General features: G+C 33.8%; 1 pseudogene; it reads left to right on the forward strand.

The window, feature by feature from the left end:
- The window catches only part of LOC149181150 (uncharacterized), a 91403-nt pseudogene that overhangs the window by 1050 nt on the left and 76539 nt on the right, over positions 1–13814 (forward strand).

Below are 13814 nucleotides of genomic sequence, written 5' to 3' on the forward strand. Positions count from 1 at the left end.
GATTCAAAAATAGTAGACTACTGCATCTTGCCTTCAGCAAGGGTCTATCCCTTTGGAAGCCCACTAGGAGGGAGTGAGAGGAATTAATGAACAAGCTGCGAGAGTGGTAGTTGATTACATGACCTAGATAGAGAAATAAAGGTAGAAGCAAGAGAAGCAATAGAGAAATATTGAAGAATTAGAAGAGAAAGTGCAACTACTGAAGGCTAACAAAGATGAAATGGTTTCCCTAGCACAGAAGGTGATGGTGTGTCAAACTCTTGCTATAGTTATGCTTTGTTCCTCCATGAAAAATACTTGTTCCTTTGTTTCGAGAGCATCCATAAGGAAATAAGCCATGAAATAAGGGATCCTTATACAGTTTTTGCGGATCTTGGGGGCTCATAATATCTTGAACCAACACTTAATGTGTGAGCTCTACATGCATGCTTATTTTTTGGGGAACGATCAATCGTTCAATCCAGTGCCATATGTGGGGGATGTTTAGCTGATAGCCTTCATATCCTGCATGATTAACCATATTAAATGGAAGAAATCCTTCGACATGTTCGAAGAGAATCAAGCAAATAAACCACTTGTAATTAGAATGTAGCATTGTCAGGTTGTGGATATTTTTAACAAACATTATACCTTCTTGGAAATAGAAGAATAGAAGCGCCAGATGTTGGAAACACAGAAGTGGTGCACTTACATGTGTACAAAACCGATTTTATTTATTAGAAGGAGGCCCTAGATGGCTGTAAGAAACAATGGATGTTGTCGTCATTAGCAGTGAGGGTACGCAAACCTTTTGTGGCCCCTAATTTTTGTTCAGGCTTCGAAAATAATACCACTATATATGACATGTATTCAAAATTGTGAGACCTGATGGATAGGTTTGAGATTTCAGTTTCCAATTATTTGGTTATTAGCCGAGCAGTACACACCAGCTTATGTGGAAGACAAGGATTAGTGGAAGAATGTCCTTCAAACATATGGATTTAAAATTGCTAGAGCAGAAATGGACGCGAGATATGACCTTTCACAACTTCATGCTAACCACAGTAGCATCAACCCAGATCTGCGTAGAAGATGAGTTGTATGAGGACATGTAGAAAGGCTAGTTGAGGGGGGGGATGTTGGTTGCTACATTTTCCTACTTTTTACCGGCCTTTTTATCCCTTTCCTGTACCTATTTCATATCTTTTCAGGGTCAATTTGTATTCTAAACAACAAAGTTATACCTATTATCATGTCTTTGTGAATTATTAATCGATGAATTGTAGTTGTAGGGGATTATTGCCTAAAGAAACTTGCTAACTCCAGTTTCCTACAGATTCGAGGGAATGATGATCAAGACCATGACTTAGTGTATGGTTATTATCAAGCTAGCAACACTATCTTGGGATATTGACTGCAATGGTGGTTCAACTTATTGACCAGCATAATTTCTATCTTTTTATTCTATTGTATTTCGAGAATCAATGTGCATCTATAGGTGGACAATTGTTGTAATATTAGGAATTATCAGTTGTCAATTTAAATGTATAAGTAATGTTACAGGGCTATGAAAGCCGCCACTAAGAGATATATGATAAATTTGAGCTTGTAACAATAGACCTTTGTAATTTCATTTTGATCAATGAAATTTTTGATCTTCTGAGCATTCTATAGTTCTTGATCTTGCCATAGCCCTGATCAGGGATTTGGGCCCACCCTCCTAAACAAGTGTTGTTGGATTAGTGGTGTGCGTAGGTTTATTTTGTTGCATTATTTCCTTGTTGTTGTAATGATTGATTAAGTGTGTTGATGTGAGTCTTAAATTGTTGTTACTATGATTGCTACTACAATTATTACTTTCTATTACACATTGTTATGTTTATGATTGAATGTTCAATATTGGATAGGGAAACTATGGCCTGCATATACCTTGCATGGTAGCCTTGAAATAACCATTCGAGCCCTGGGTTGACAATTAATGTGGAATAAGGTGAATTGCATGATTCATATATGAACACCAAGAGTTCCTATAGAAGATAATTTTCCTCATAAATATCTTTTTGTACTATCTATTAAATCTCCCTGGTTTGCAGATATTGATAATTATTCTACTATAGGGAAGTTACCATCATACTTATCTCCTCGAGAGAAAATAATGGTTATTCAAACTAGTGCATCTTATTCATAAATAAATTAAGAATTGTACAAGATAGGACCTAACTTAATCATTCCAAGATGTAATAGAGAGGATGAAGTACCATACACATTAAAATCTTGTTATAACGAGCTTTGTGGAGGACACTTCGTTGATAAAAGAATTGCCTATAAATTCCTTGTCTTAAGATATTATTGACCTTCTATTTTTAAGGATACCAAGAAATATGTTAAGAGACATGACCATTTTCAAAGAATGTGGAAACTTGTTTCTCTAGATGAAATTCCTTTACAACATTAGATACTTATTGAATCTTTTGAGAAATGGGCTTTGGATTATGTTGGTCCAATCAATCCACCACCAAGAAAAAAAGACACATTCTTGTTTGTACAGATTATGTCACAAAATGCGTAGAGGCTAAAGCACTTCCTTTCCCTACTAAAAATGTTGTAGTTTCATTTCTTTTTGAGGATATTTTTACTCGTTTTGGTGTCCCAAGAGAAATTGTGATAGATCAAGGCACTCAATTTACATCCAAGTTGGTATAGAAGATAATGGAGGAGTACAAAATCAAACATCGGAAGTCAAATCCATATCATCCACAAGTCTACGGACAATTTGAATCTAGCAATAAAACAATTGAAACAATTATTACCAAGACTGTGCATCTACATAGAAGGAATTGTGCAGAAAATCTTCCATAAGCTTTATGGGAATATCATACCACATCGAGAAACACAACAAGGCACTCCTTATGCACTTGTTTATGAACAACAATTCATGTTTCCTATTGATGTGCATATAAACACTTTTAAAACAACAGCCAATTTGGATCTTGATCTATCAGAAGCCCAAAGTCAAACAATGGATCAATTGAACGAACTTGATGAGACGTGACAAGGTTTTATTCATAGAACCAATATAGTCCAACAAAAAAGATCTAGGTGACATGATAAGTTTATCAAAGAAAGAAAATTTCAACCTAGTGATTGGGCATTTATTTTTGATTCAAAATTTAAAGATTTTCTACAAAAATTTCAAACTCATTGGCTTGGCCCTTAAGAGATTGAAATTGTCTTTGATAATGGAGAAGGCAGAATAAAATCATTGATAAAGAAAAAGAAACTTTCCTTGTAAATGAACATAGATTATAAATATATCATAAACCATTAAAAAGAGAATAATTCATAAGAAATATGCAAGATAATCTTGTTTTGAAGTTGGTCAAGGAAGATTCTTCTTCCTCTCCAACTTAGCCTTCTACTGTATTTTTCATATATATATATATATATATCTATATCTATATCTATATATATATATATATATATATATATATATATATATATATATATATATATATATATATATATATATATATATATATATATATATATATATATATATATATGAATATTTTTTTTTTTATATAAACATGAAAACCAACATTGTTGGCATGTTTATACAGAAAATTCAAGTTGAAAATGAAGAATTCTTAGAACCTTAGATTTTCTTTTCAAATCCCTATTCTAGTCTCATTTTCTTTTTTTCCTCTTTTCTCTTTCAAAAAATAATGTAGCTACACAATTGTCAACAATCTGCAACTCTGATATAATTTTTCCATTGACTTGGGAGATTGTGACCAGGGAAAATGAAGATCATAACTAAAGAAAATTAAATGAACATTACAACTAGAGCGCTAGAGTACAACCAACAAAAAGACAAAACAAAAATCAGTAAGGGAAAGATATAAGGTTTGTAGATATTAGTTAGATAATGAAGGTAAAAACATTGAATTGCGAAATGAAAAGATGAATGGTCGTTGCTCCCACCATTCTGAATAATGATTACTCTCATTACTCACATGAATTTGATCTTAATGAAAATATCTTCTCAAAATATATAAATCTGATATGATACCTTTCTATCATTCAAATTAACTCCCTTATCTCTCTATATCATTCCACTTCATTCGCAATTCGTGCATCATACACTACAAGAAAAAAGGACATTGGTGAGGGGTGAAAAATGTCACCGTAAGCTCATTAGTGACAATAAAAAGAGCAAACGCACCAAAGGTGGCATCGACGAGAGTATAGATGTTGTAGTGACATACAAAATTTATCACCAATAATGATTTATAATGACGGATAGCAACTGTCACCATTTCATATGAGCAATGGTGACGGATCATAGTCTCCATCACCAAAAACTGAACGTCACCAAAAGTGGCATCACCAAAAGTATAGGTGTTGTAGTGACATGCAAAGTCCATCACTAATAATTATTTATAATGATGGATAGCGACCGTCACCATTTCATATGGGCAATGGTGACGGACCATAGTCTCTGTCACCAAAGGTGGCGTTGCCAAAAGTATAGGTATTGTAGTGACATTCAAATTTCGTCACCAGTAATGATTTATAATGATGGATAGGAACCGTCACCATTTCATATGAGAAATGGTGATGGACCATAGCCTCCGTCACCAAAAATCAAACATCACCAAAGGTGTTATGGTGACATTCAAGGTCTGTCACGAATAATGTTTTAATGACAGATAGTGACCATCACCATTTCATATAAACAACAATGATTTATTGTGAAGGATCTTTAATGGCCGTCATTATTGGTGCATATATATGGTGATGTTTGTTGACCGTCATCAAAAGCTACATTTCCAGAAGTATAGGTATTGTGGTGACATTCAAGGTCTGTCACGAATAATGACTATAATGATGGACAACGACTGTCAACATTTCATATCAACAACGACAATTTATGGTTACGGATCTTTGAGGGTCATCACTATTCATGCATATATATGGTGGCGTTCGTTGGACCTTTGAGGATCATCACTATTGATGCATATATATAAGGTGGCATTCGTTGACCATCACGATTTCATATTTTTGATGAGGATCGAAAAATGTCACCAAAGCTCATTGGTGATGGTCAAAAGTTCCTCCATCACCAAAAATTGATCGTCGCCATTCCATGTGGGTGTTAGGGCACGATGGAATCGAACCACCAACCTCTTGCTTGTAAAGCAGGTGCTCTTCCATTGAGCTAGCACCCTTTAAAGAGTTATAGTTTTAAAAATTAGACCTTGAAACTTTATAAATTTTAAATTCTACAACTTTCAATAAATTAATGTCTCAGAAATATTTTACTAAACAAGCAAAGCAACATCAAAGCTGCAGGTCCCTACCTAATGGTTATTGAAGTTATGAAAAGTGGGTGGAGGGAAAAATAGATATATATATATAAGAGAATCAATATGTTCAGTTGAATACTCAATTAGAAGTGAAACTCTGAAAACATTTATAACCTATAAATGACTTATAACTAGCAAATACACCAAATATTGCAAAGTAAATGTCATAAGTGGATAACATATGGAAAAAGAGGAGGCAGGGACTTGGAACTCTTGAACATCTTGGCATGCCTTAGCACTTGGCACATATTACCTTGTTTGACATGTCTTTGTACTATCTAAAACATGTTAGCATGCCCTAGCATTCCCTAACACACCTTGGCAATCATGACCTTACAACTAGCATTACATTTTTTGATGACTTGGGAACCTTACATTCACTAGAACACCTTGGCACTCCCTAGTTGTTATGCCCTCTGTTTTCTTCCACAATGTCCCAGGTTGATGTAGAGATCGACAGAGGTAGCCACAAACCAAGATTTTAGCTTGGTAGCTAGCCCTACCAAACCAGAGAGGGCTCTCCCTATGAAATCACAACCAAGAGATGACTGGAATGTAAAAGAGTTCAGGCTAGATAGCTAGGCTCAGGTGGGTTTTTGGAAAATTTAGGGTCTTGGAACTTTGTCCATCGGTGTCTTGTCTGGCAAGGACTTTTTCAAGGAGTCAGGGACATGGAATTTGTCTACGATAAAGCACCTAACATGCATGACAGAAGCTCCCTAGAATAGAGTACCTCTTACCTAGAAGAGTGTGCCTTGTTGAAAATACTTTTCTTAAAGTAAATCTGTGCATAAAATAGTACTAAGAAAAACACCTAAATTAAGAAAAGTGAGCATCTAAGACAAACTATAAATGTATACTAAATATGGCCCTATATAAGTTTGGGAAACACTAGACAAGCATGCTTGCATAAAACAACCATAAGATGCCTAAAATCGATATGCTTCTTTCATCGTTTCTATAACCTCATAGAAAAACTGGAATCTGTAGCATGCACCCCAAGGTTGTATGCATTTTTTGAAGGTGTAGATTGAAAGGATCTGCTGAGATGAAGTAATATTGAAGGAGAAACACCTTCAACAGAATAGATAAAGTCTACTGTGAATTCAACCCATTTGCACACAGACCAAGGCTGCTAGTGGGTACACTTCTCTGCTGAATGGAAACTGCAATGTATTGTAGTGTTGCCGAAGAAAAAACACCTTTAGTGCAACACGAATAAAACTCTAACAGATATTATCATTGTGGCCTCGATTGTAGATGACCTCATCAATATAGGTAACAACTTCGATAATTGAAAAACCAAAAGGTGAGATACATAGATCATTTGAAATGACATACTTGGGCATACTTTATTATTTTTTAGGAGTGTTAGTATAGAAAATTCAAGATATCATGTTGCATCTTTATGTCACATGCCAAGGATGTGAAGAAATACATAAAATATTAAATAGCATGGTATAAGTTGATTGCAGTTTTTTTTGAAACGGGAATGGAATTCTCCTTGTGTGGGCTCTAGTCTAGTGGGTATAACTTTAAATAAGAAATTGATAGTCATGGGGTTGGAATTGTCTCATAATTGATGAAAAGTCCCAAATTTGTTCACTAGAACGAAGCAGAGCAAGTCGTCAGGTTTATGGAAGGGAACACCCTATTCACAGGAGGATAACTTTAAATTAGGCAGGCATATTATTTCTCGTCTTGTTATACATGTGCGCTTTGAAAAGATAACCACATCCAAAGACTCAATAACAACTCTAGAAAATTTTATAGATGTGAAGCACTTCAGTGCACTTTATTACATTGTTCAATGAATGAATTTCTTTTGAGGTTTTTGAATTCTTCACTAAGACATGGAAGTGTTCAGAGAATATGTCTAATGACAAGTTAATATTTTGATAGTTTATATTGACAAGGGAGCATGAACCACACCAATAAGAATAAACATACCAGTGACCCAACAGGATCTCTTCCTTTTTTTGTTATTTCTTCTGATGCTTTCCTTTGATGCTTGAGATATGCCTTCAACAAAGGCACAAGTGGAAATTTTTCTACAAGTCCAAATGCAAAGACAAAAAGTAAAGCATCCATTTGCCTTTGACTATAAAATTTTTCCACAACATCTACAAGAGCCAAGACCAAACATGTCATGCAGAACCACAATCAACCAATTATAAACCCATAAAGTCTTGAAACAACTTGTATAAACCACAACTTTGTAAGAAATTTCAAAATAATTTAGAGCACAAGAGTCAACAAGTTCAAGAAACCTTTCTGATGAAGGCATATTAAGCATAATAATCATCTATGTCTAAAGAATTAAATCATCAACCAACTGGTAAACAAACCTTTCTGCATAGTTTGTTTTGAAACGAACAGTCATAGAATAAGGCTAAACAAATTGCATGTACCCAAAAAAATTGTGTTTTTTGGGTTCTTTTAAGCGAGTAAATTCTAGGGATTTGGTCCATAATAAAATAGAAAATTCTCATTTTAATCTTAAAAATATATAAAAATATACAAGTTACAGAAACTTCGCACATATCAAATTTTTATGTGTTCAATTTGACAAGATTAATGATGGAAGACAAAAACAATAGTCTTCGTCGTAGGCAGGGACTAGAAATAGATCTACTAAATGTGTCTAAAACATTTTATAGATAAGACACAAATGAATCTCTCTTCATAACCAAATATCAATTTTGTAGTTCTCGAAATAAAATAGCAAAATCGATATCTTTTATTTCTTAATATTCAACCATATTCCTTCACACTCTGAATGGACATAATCCACATTCACGTCAATGTTGACATCGACATCATCGATATGTTCTTCACTTACATAGTTTTTTTCATGAAAGTCTACAACCTGTGAGAAATCTGCATACTCGAGTTCACATGATGTATTATTTCTCAATCCTTTTAGAGGACATGTTAACACTACATACCAGTCAGTGTCAACTGGATCTTGTACATAGAATACTTGTTTAGTTTGCGATGGTAGAATAAATGGATCATCTTAAGCATTTCTTTATATTCACCATTGTAAATCCAAAATCATTGGTTTTTATCCCTCTCTTATTTTATACATCAATCCAATTACATTTGAACAATGTGTACTCCATACAAAAATATTCCAGTGTAATTATTTCTTCTACCACTCCATAAAATGTTTTCTTTTGAAGTACAAGGTTTGCATCTTTGGAACTTGACCTCATCATTGTTTGAGCTTCCATACATACGCCACTATTTTGGGTGGTTCTCTCATTCTCTATGCTTTTTGTATGGAATCTATAGCCATTGATTAGGAATCCCTTGTACTTATTCACGAATTTCCTAGGGCCATGCGCTAGCCATTTAAGTGTATCAGACACATTTCCATCTCCTTCCACCTATCTAGTTTTCTATTTTTAAATGTAGTTAGAATTCATACATTCAACCTTTGAAAAAATATATAATTTCCTACATGACAATATTCCCATATACTGATTTTTAAGTACACTTATAATATAAATAATATTGTTACATGTTGTTTTAACCTACTAGTAAAATTATGGGTGTGGAGTTTCTGCAATAGAGCTTCATCATTTTTGTTCGGGTAATTGAGTTGGAAACCTCCATTTGTGCATCCTAATTCAATAATTATGGAAAATAGATATGATGGTTAGGGTGTTTTGATAAAATAGGAATACACTATTTTTAAAGGTCAAATATGTTAATCTATCATGGATCTATGTTTTGTTAAACCATAAACAAACAAACAAAAAATTACATGCCAAATATGTTACTTACTCTATCCACGGATCAACTTCGTTTGTGTGAAATAGAAATCACCTATGGGCTTGTTCTCAACTAATTTCATCCAGTTCTGAAGGAATTGGAACAGATAATGGCTTTCCATCCCACACTTCATTTCGACCATGTGTTATAAGTATCCTCAAAAAAACTTTATTGATTCCTCCATAGTATAGCTTTCAGCATTACATCCTTCAGGCTTATTTTTGTTCTTAACATAACTCTTATATACTTTCATGTTTCTACAAAATGAAAAAAGGAGAATTAAGTAATGTCAAAAGCTTTCAAAAAAAATTCATCTTGTTGTTGTGCTTGATAAAAAGTAAAGTTTCACGTACCTCTCAAAGGGGTACATCCATCTATATGCAACCGAGCCACAATATCGAAGCTCATGTACCAAATGTACATTCAAATGCAACATTATATCGAAAAATGGAGTAAATTACTTTTCAAGATAGTCTACTGAAACTGATTTTGGACAGATTTGCCTATAAAAGTAACAAAGCTTACAAAGCATCTTTCAGAAAACAATTGGCAACACATGATGCAAAGCCACTGGGACGAGTTGTTGTATTATAAAGTGGAAATAATGTGCTTTCATACGATGGAACTTAAGATCTTCCATAGATATATGAATTTTTGGATTAGATCTGTAACCATTTGGCACCTTTAACATGAAAAGAACATGACATAGGCTATGTTTCTCTTTCTTTGAAAGAGTATGTGGTGCAGGTGGAAGGAATATTTTTTTTCCTTTAACTTCTAGCCACAGTGATTTCCTAAAACCCAATTTTTGCAAGTCATCATGTTATTTTTCTCCATCTTTGGACATCCCTTTTATATCCAAAAGAGTTCCAAAAATTCTTTAACACACATTCTTCTCCACATGCATTACATCTAAATTGTGGCGTATTAGGAGTTTCTGCATTCGAAGACATCAAGAATATCATAACAATATTTACTATGGACAAATAGATAAACAATAAATTCAACCAAGAAATCTAATCAAAATGAGGTCAACTAAGCAAGTTGCGTCCAATAATTAGGCATGGTTGATGGGTCTACATATCTCCCAATATGGTAGATTGAATAGAATTGATTTTTTCTTCCACACCACAACATCAGCCTTTTCACCTGTTTTATTATTTCTTTTCCTTTTATTTGATTCAATCTTCCCCCATATTTCTTCCTTTCCTTTTGTTTACTTCAAAATTTATGATACTTTTACAATTGGAGGGGCATAATGATGCTCCTCCTTCCGATTAAACAGTGCCTTTTGTGAGCAAAAATTATGATGTTGAGGAAGAAACCTCTTATGTCCCATGTACACACATTTCCTTCTAAGACTAAGGTACTTTGATTCAGTTTTCCTCCCACATATGGGACATGCGTTATAGACTTTTGTTGTGCAACCATCCATATTCTCATAAGCAGGAAAATCCTGGATCACTTACATAAGAATTTCATTCATTTTAAAGCATGTCTTACTATAAGCATCATGTGTCCATACCCCTTGGTCCCATAATTCCTTTAGTTCATCTACCAAGGGTTCCAAATACACATCAATGTCATTTCCTGGTTGCTTGGGACCATGTATTAACATTGTTAGCATACAAAAGTTCCTTTTTGTGCACAACCATGGTGGGAGGTTGTATGTAACTAACACTACAAGCCAAACACTGTATGTGCTACTCAAGTATCCAAAAGGATTAAATCCATCTACTACCATTGCAAGTCGTACATTGCGAGGTTCGCTAGAAAAACTAGGCCATTTGTCATCAATATTTTTCCATGTTGGGCTATCAATAGGGTGGTGCATTTAACCATCATTACTTGCATTCTCATGATGCCACCTCATTTTTCCTGACATGTTTGCATATCTATAATGAAAAGGACTTTTATCATTTATATAATATATTATCATATAATAACACCATGAAAAATGGTAAAGATAATATAAGAAGGGGAAAACTTGAATAAAATTATAGTGTTCAAGATCATACGTATACATTATTTTTAGCTTTGGTGCTATGTGAAAATATTTTAACACCTTGGTTGGAACACCTTTCTGCACCTTTTAAGATTGAGCATCCACCTTCCATCGAGATTTTCCACATGTTGGGAATTGATATTTACTTTCATAACTTCCTCGATATACAATGCAATCATTTGGACATGCGTGTATGATATCATAGTTTAATCCCAATGATTTTATCAACTTTTTTGCATCATATGCAGAATCTAGAAGTGTGTTATCTTTAGGAAGCACATATTTTTGCAATTCTAACATTTGGTCAAAACTTGTATCAGACCATCCACTCTTCACTTTCAGATTGTATAATTCTATAGTGGCTGATAGTTTTGTGAAGTCAACACAACCTGGGTACAATGGCCTCTTGGCATCTTCAATAAGATTCTTATGTTCATTAATTTCATTTAGTACATTTGTTGATGCCAACCCCTCATTATCAGAACTCTCATTGATGTTTTGATTAAGTCATCGATTGACATCATTCACCACTTCAAGCATTTGATCACCAACAATGGTTGCATCATCATCATCATCATTTAGAGGTTCACTATCGTTCTTAAATAATGTTTCATGCTCATCAAACTGATTATCATAATCATGTTCCACAACATGTTCATAGCCCTATTAGTAGGGCCCTTGACTAAAATTAAATGGCTTACCAGTTGAGATGAAATATGCTCGAGAACTTCATGTGGCTCATTTTCAGAATGTTCCCTGTCCTTATCAATAATAGATGGAATCTAAAGGAGAAAAAGAAAAAAAATGGAGTTTCCACATATAAAAATAAGTGATATCTTTACTGTAAAACATATAAAGTTGAAACTAGATCAATTCAATCTTTTTTTCAAGATACCTGACTGGGAATGCTCTCTCCATGCAAATACCAAATTTTTTATTATTCTATTATACCATCATAAATCAAGTGCTCTTGTACTTTATCAAATGTTTGTGCTTTCACTATGCCCCATTTATTACATGGACATTTTGTGGACTTTTTATTCCTTGAATGCTCCTCGCAAACTTTAAGAATTCCTCAACCCCATCTCTATATTCTTTTAGTGTCCTACACATAACCAGTTTCAAGTCATATAAATTTTATTGAGCACAAGTTACCACTGATACATTTTTTGCATATCACAATGAATAGCCAAATACACAAACTATACCTATTTTTCAATTTCATCCAATTTCTTTTGTCCATTTGATAATATGTTCCAACCTCCTTTGAAATTGCATCTACAAAGAACTATATAAGTTAGTTGATACTAAAGATAGATCACAAGTAAACTAAAGATAGATGTTTGCTGAAAATAAGCCTATATTTGTAACAAAAAACTATCAACCCTATATAATGACACATTAGATGTAATAGAACCTTCTAATGGTGTATTTATGTTGGTGCAATCCATTGTTTTGTTGGTATATGACTTCAAGGGACACATTTATTCTAGACCTACTCAAGGTTATAGTGTATTTTTTATCAGTGCTTTGGTACGATGCTAACCACTTATTAGACGAACTTGAAAATCTAGAGAAAATCTAGCAAATTTTGAAGTTAAATTGCTTTTGTTTCCACACAAGTGAATGGATAGCTCCCCAAATATGTGGTTTTGAGGGCAAAGTATATAAGAATTTGGTTGAAGGTGAACATTAAAAAGGCATTGTTGAATTGCGGTAATGGACCTGAAAGAGGAATTTACATTCACACTTAACCCTGGAAATTATGGGTTCACTTCAGGCAGAATTTTATTTCCTCAAAAGCAAGCTACATGCATCACTATATTAGCAAAGCCTCGTTATACCTCTGTTCACGATATCTTCAATACTCTATACTCTAGACATTGTTAATGGCAATTCTTGGTCATCCTATATTAGGCATGACACAACGAATAAGGTATTAGTGATGTATATGTCATACTATATGATACAAAAGGTGAGAACTGAGGTAAGCACTAAGGGAACATCTCAGCAAAAGTCAAAAGTGCCCTTTCAATCATATAAAATTCTTCCTTAACTTCTAAATCTATTAGCTGATGTAAATGTGAATCTAATTTATTTATCACAAGCTTGACTTCATCTAATATAGGAACCAAGTTGGCCAATTACTTGATAGATAGGTTTGACTTCTTGGTCAACTAAGGCAATCTCCTATTAAAATTCACAATGAAGTTCTAAAATCTTACTGATATACCCGACAATTTGAGGTCATCATAGAATGTAAGAGAATGCTACATAATAGTGTACAAGAAGATTCACCAAATAAATCCTAATGCCATATAAGCCGTGCAATCAATTTCTAACTTTGTTTCATGATACTTAGCACACTAAATATCCACTTGGCACTAATTTGATTATCATAGAGACACTGATTTCAGGAAGCTAGTCTGTGCTGACCTAACCTACGAAAATTATTATTAATCATATATATTCCTAAGGAAATGATTGTCACACCTTAGTTATTCTTCACTTTCAACTACTGTTAAGTTTCCTCTCCATACTATAGTCTGGTAAAGAACTGAAAATTTGTCATTATTGAGGCATGGTGCCCTCTCATTGAAAACTAGCAACACTGCAAGATGCTATATATGAGTTGCAATTACCTGACCATATTTTTTAGCATGATGATATTTTTTTGAGAA

The sequence above is a fragment of the Pinus tabuliformis genome, chromosome 3_2, assembly GCF_031772625.1.
Source record: "Pinus tabuliformis cultivar Carrire ecotype Pingquan chromosome 3_2, CPIR1, whole genome shotgun sequence".
Taxonomy (NCBI): domain Eukaryota; kingdom Viridiplantae; phylum Streptophyta; class Pinopsida; order Pinales; family Pinaceae; genus Pinus; species Pinus tabuliformis.